We start from the raw sequence: 6016 nt of genomic DNA, 5'->3' as shown, positions 1-6016 counted from the left end.
ACCAAAAAAACCAAAATATTTATATTTTTTAAACAAACCGATTATTATTATTTTTATTGTAGTATTTAGAATTATTAAAAGCCCTTGGATATTTCACAATATATTATTAAGCCTGTTATTAGCAGAACAATATATATTTGTGTATACTGGTCATGGCTCCTGAGTGGGCACCACGGGAAAATGTTGTTTATAGAGTTACAATTTCCCAAATATAACTCTTCAGATATTTATTATTATCGATTACAGTCTTCTATTAATGTATTATTACCTCATCAGTCTCATCAGACATTCCTGAATGTCGCAAACCCTTGGATTATGCACCAACCCTAGCATAGATCATGAATCAGCTATATACAAATGCTTAATTATTTATTTACTAACTAACTAATAAATCACAGAATTACATAAACCACCACACACACAATAGTTATACATCGGTTACTCACATGATACACTGAAAAGCTCCAAGTGGGCTAAATCGATATGATGGCTTTGTAGACAAAGGAAAGGGGTGGGGCGGGAACCTCAGAGTGGACCCACATACATACAGTGACAACACTCATGGCAATGCTAATACTTTGAACATGCACATTCGCTCATTCGAAAATAAATTAGAATTCGCACATTTACAAGTGTATGCCTTTGTTTCCCTCTCTGTGATCGCCGGTCGTCTGCTGCATAGTCAGTCAACAGAAAGTCTCTGGGTTTGTCCACAAGATCAAAGTATTTCGTAGTTGTAGCTTGTTAAATGGATACGTCAGGTGTATCATTCGGTCATTCGATAACGAAATGGATCTTTCAGAGTTAGAATAGACGCTTGCGCGTTGTCGGTATCCTCATCTTAGACTTACGCACATTTTCAGCTGCAGACTGGTAAAGCTGCGTCTAGATTTGCTCCTTCTGTTTGCAATCTTATGGTCTCTATTGTCTAAACCATTTGCAACATCCGGCTCACGCCTAGTCTGCTTGGTCTGTAGAGTGGTAGCCATTTCAACGTGGGGAACCCGTCCTGTGTTCTCTTGACTAAATGTACATTTTGTCACGAGTCCTTTTATTAACTCTGTGGAAAGGAGTCGTTCCATGAAGTTTGGGTATAGTGTGCTGTGCTCACGGGCGTGGCCACTGACTGATCATAAGTTACTATGAAAAATAATTTATAATTTAGCAGACTAAGAATCACATTATCTTTCCAAAAGTATTTCTCATGCTTAATCATTTAGTTTTAACAACATTCAGATGCCAACCCCATAATTGAGAAGTGTATACAAACAAGAAACAGTCATGTGTGTCTCCTGTCCTTCATGAGTCACCAAATGAAACAAACTCGACATGACGGTTCTAAGTGGTCCACGGACCGGTTCCACATTCTCAAAAAATCCTCACATTTTTGGGATGTGTAGGAGTTTTGGCAAGTCTCTCTCTGTGTCCCACAGTCAAACATTCCAATCCCAATACTACAGTGCCCAGAGGCAGAGTATTTTACGACCCTCAAAAGCGGCCCCTCCACTCTCCCCCTCTGTGGGAGAGAGAGGGCACTGTAGAGCGGACCACCTGTAACCTGATCCTTCACATCTTCACAAGAGAGTCCTGACACAGGGCAGACTGGGGGAAAAGGTACAACTTGGCACACGCAAGCTCCGTACAGGTCAACGGGCAGTGTAACCTTGATGACGTCAAACAATAACTTGGGGTCAGTGGGTTCAGAAGAAAACAAACAAAAACTGTATAAAAAAATTATAATAATTACACGACCACCCAAAGAGCATTTGGCGAGGGGAGGGCAAAGTGGCAGGTGCTGGCACAGGTAGACCCTATCTGTGCACGTACCTTTGTGTGTGTGTGTGTGTGTGTGTGTGTGTTGTGTGTGTGTGTGTGTGTGTGTGTGTGTGTGTGTGTGTGTGTGTGTGTGTGTGTGTGTGTTTGTGTGTGTGTTGTGTGTGTTGTGTGTGTGTGTGTGGTGTGTGTGTGTGTGTGTGTGTGTGTGTGTGTTTGTGTGTGTGTGTGTGTGATATTTCATGTATAGTGTCCAAAGACATAGCTGCTCAGATATTTTATTATCTTATCGATTACAGTCTTCTATTAATGTATTATTACCTCATCAGTCTCATCAGACATTCCTGAATGTCGCAAACCCTTGGATTTATGCACCAACCCTAGCATAGATCATGAATCAGCTATATACAAATTGGCTTAATTATTTATTTACTAACTAACTAATAAATCACAGAATTACATAAACACACACACACACAATAGTTATACATCGGTTACTCACATGATACACTGAAAAGTCCCAAGTGGGCTAAATCGATATGATGGCTTTGTAGACAAAGGAAAGGGGTGGGGGCGGGAAKCTCAGAGTGGACCCACATACATACAGTTGACAACACTCATGGCAATGCTAATACTTTGAARATGCACAMRCGCTCATTCGAAAATAAATTAGAATTRGCACATTTACAAGTGTATGCCTTTGTTGTCCCTCTCTGTGATCGCCGGTCCGTCTGCTGCATAGTCAGTCAACAGAAAGTCTCTGGTTTGTCCACCAGAGATCAAAGTATTTCGTAGTTGTAGCTTGTTATAATGGATACGTCAGGTGTATCATTCGGTCATTCGATAACGAATGGATCTTTCAGAGTTAGAATAGACGCTTGCGCGGTTGTCGGTATCCTCATCTTAGACTTACGCACATTTTCAGCTGCAGACTGGTAAAGCTGCGTCTAGGATTTGCTCCTTCTGTWGCAATCTATTGGTCTCTATTGTCTAAACCATTTTGCAACATCCGGCTCACGCCTTAGTCTGCTTGGTCTGTAGAGTGGTAGCCATTTCAACGTGGGGAACCCGTCCCTGTGTTCTCTTGACTAAATGTACATTTTGTCACGAGTCCTTTTATTAACTCTGTGGAAAGGAGTCGTTCCATGAAGTTTGGGTATAGTGTCTGTGCTCACGGGGCGTGGCCACTGACTGATCATAAGTTACTATGAAAAATAATTATAATTTAGCAGACTAAGATCACATTATCTTTCCAAAAGTATTCTCATGCTTAATCATTTAGTTTTAACAACATTCAGATGCAAACCCCATAATTGAGAAGTGTATACAAACAAAGAAACAGTKATGTGTGTCTCCTGTCCTTCATGAGGTCACCAAATGAAACAAACTCGACATGACGGTTCCTTAAGTGTCCACGGACCGGTTCCACATTCTCAAAAAATCCTCACATTTTGGGGATGTAGGAGTTTTGGCAAGTCTCTCTCTGTGTCCCACAGTCAAACATTCCAATCCCAATACTACAGTGCCCAGAGGCAGAGTATTTTACGACCSCTCAAAAGCGGCCCCCTCCACCTCTCCCCCTCTGGTGGGAGAGAGAGGGCACTGTAGAGCGGACCCACTGTAACCTGATCCTTCACATCTTCACAGGAGAGTCCTGACACAGGGCAGACTGGGGGAAAAGGCACAACTGGGCACACGCAAGCTCCGTAGCGATCCATCTATGGTAATCTCACAATAAATTCTCTTTTTCTCCATTAACATTCATTGTTTCGACTCGAGGAGAAAGCCATGCATTAAACGATGAAGCGTGCCTTCAGTCATATCACATCGGAATGGGGGAGAGAAGGTAATAAAGGCTACATATGATACAGTACTTAAACACACTTTGTCTGCCTCCCCTTTACTGCCTGCTAAATGCGGAGTGGAGTTCTCTCTCTCTCTCTCTCACTATATTGCCTCTCTCTATATCTCCTCGTTTCTCATCTATCCCCTCTCTCTCTCCTCTCCTCTATCTCTCTCATCTCTCTAATCTCCTCCTCTATTCTCCTCTATCCCTATCTCTCATTACTCTCTCCTCCCTCTCTCCATTTCCTCTCTCTCTCTCCTCCTCTACCCCCTCTCTTATCCCCTCTCTCCTCTCCTCTCTCTCTCTCTCTTCTCTCTCTCTCCTCTCTCTCTCTCTCTCTCTCTCTCTCTCTCTCTCTATCTCTCTCTCTCTCTCTCTCTCATCTCTCTCTCTCTCTCTCTCTCTCTCGACTCATCTCTCTCTTCTTCTCTCTCTCTCTCTCTCTCTCCTCTCGCCTTTCTTCTCTCTCTCTCTCTCTCTCATCCCTCTCTCGCACTCTCTCTGCTCTCCCTGTCTTGCATCTCTCTCCTCTCCTCTCGCTATTTCTCCCTTTCGCATCCCTTTTCTCTCACTTTCTCCCTCCCCCCCTCTCTCTCATCTCTCACTTTCTCTCCTCTGCCCTCACGTCTCTCCTCCACTCTCCTTTCTCTCTCTACTCTCTCTCTCCTCTCGATGTGTGGGCTGTCTCCAGGCCTTTGATGTCGGTACTGAAGGGGCCTTGAATCGAGACCCACCTTTAAACTCCGCTAGTGACTCAGAAGCTTCTGAAGCTAATTAGAAAGTGTCTCGTAATGGAAAAAAGAACGTTGACTCCAACCCTCCTTAAAAGCCCTACTGTTAAATATGCCCGTAAACAACAATATACAAGTAGCATGCTGTGTGCATGGTAGGAAAACTGAAGTAGATAGTATAATGAAGAAATCTACCCTCTACTTTCACAGCCTTGCGAATGAAAGTTTTCTGCTTTGAGGTTGGCCAATTGGTGACTAACTGATTATCATTGTGGAAATAGAAAGAGGGTGAAAACAGTCCAGATAAAAGCAGGTGCGCTGTTGTTAGACCATACTTACTGCTGAGAGGCTGTTTGACATGGTGAAGTGCCTCTGGTAATTGACTACCTCTTTACATTCCTCCCCCCTTCTCTCTCTACCCCTCCCTCTCCTCTCTCTCTCCCTCTCTCTCTCTGTCTCGCTCTCTCAGGTTTAGTCAAAGCCATTAATACAGCGGTAGATTTAATCGTAGCTCATTTTGGCACCAGTCGGGATCCCTGCATGTGAAGGTATTTTACTGTGCTGATTTACCCCTTAGCGATAACTAGCATAATACTGTTCTCATTTCATCCTTTTGGTTTCACTATAGTAGACTGTTGCTGTTTTTTTACAACGTAACAATGTTTATCGCTCCTTCAAAATAAATTAATAAATAAAACTTTATGTTCAATGTCTTTTTTCTCCCCCTTTCTCCTCTCTCTTGGTCACCCCCCTTTCTCCTCTCTCCTTTGGTCACCCCCCTTCCTCCTCTCTCTTGGTCACTCCCCTTTCTCCTCTCTCTTGGCACCCCCCTTTCTCTCCTCTCTCTGTCACCCCCTTTCTCCTCTCTCTTTGGTTACCCCCCCCTTTTCCCCCTCTCTCCTTGGTCAACCCCCTTCTCCTCTCTCTCTTGGTCAACCCCCCTTTCTCCTCCTCTCCTTGGGTCACTGTTCTATCTGTTGTTCTCTTGCTCCTGCTCCCTTCTCCCTGCTCTTGTTCCTCACTTCCTCCTCTACCTTTCTCCTAATTCTCTCCGCCCCCCCCTCTTCCAGGCAAAGCTGGGTAACCAGTTGGGTGAGTCCCAACGTGGGCCACCTGATTCCTGAAGTACCTGTGTCCGGCTTTAAGGGAGGTGCTGGGGGATGGGCTGAAGGCCTATGTCCTCGGACCTGATCATAGGACAGAGACGCAACCAGCCCTGAGCCCTGGTAGAGGCCTCCACACAACTAGGTAATGATAGATGATTTGATGATGATATGATGAATGATGATGATTGATGATGATGATGATGATGACTGATGATGATGATGATTAGAGCATAAGCCCTGGACGCCTGGTAGAGGCCTCCACAAACTAGGTAATGATGTATGATGATGATGATTTCAGAGCATCAACCCCTGGAGCCTGGTAGAGCCTCCACCAACACTAGTAATGATATGATGAATGATGATGATGATGATTAGAGCATAAAGCCCTGGAGCCTGGTAGAGGCCTCACCACAACTAGAGTAGCATGATGAATGATGCGGATGATGATGATAGATGGATGAGTAGACACTCAGCAAGCCCTGGACCTTGACGTAGACGCCTCACACAACTACGGTACATGATGACCGTTGCATGATTGATGATGCATGGATGAGCTAAAC

At 44.1% G+C, this 6016-nt stretch overlaps 1 pseudogene; it reads left to right on the top strand.

Moving 5' to 3' along the window:
* LOC112068618 (AP-4 complex accessory subunit RUSC2-like) overlaps positions 1 to 6016 on the top strand; it is a 67554-nt pseudogene that overhangs the window by 41125 nt on the left and 20413 nt on the right.

This window comes from Salvelinus sp. IW2-2015, unplaced genomic scaffold, assembly GCF_002910315.2.
Source record: "Salvelinus sp. IW2-2015 unplaced genomic scaffold, ASM291031v2 Un_scaffold609, whole genome shotgun sequence".
In the NCBI taxonomy this organism is placed as follows: Eukaryota; Metazoa; Chordata; class Actinopteri; order Salmoniformes; family Salmonidae; genus Salvelinus; species Salvelinus sp. IW2-2015.
This window is presented reverse-complemented; position numbering and strand designations above follow the sequence as displayed.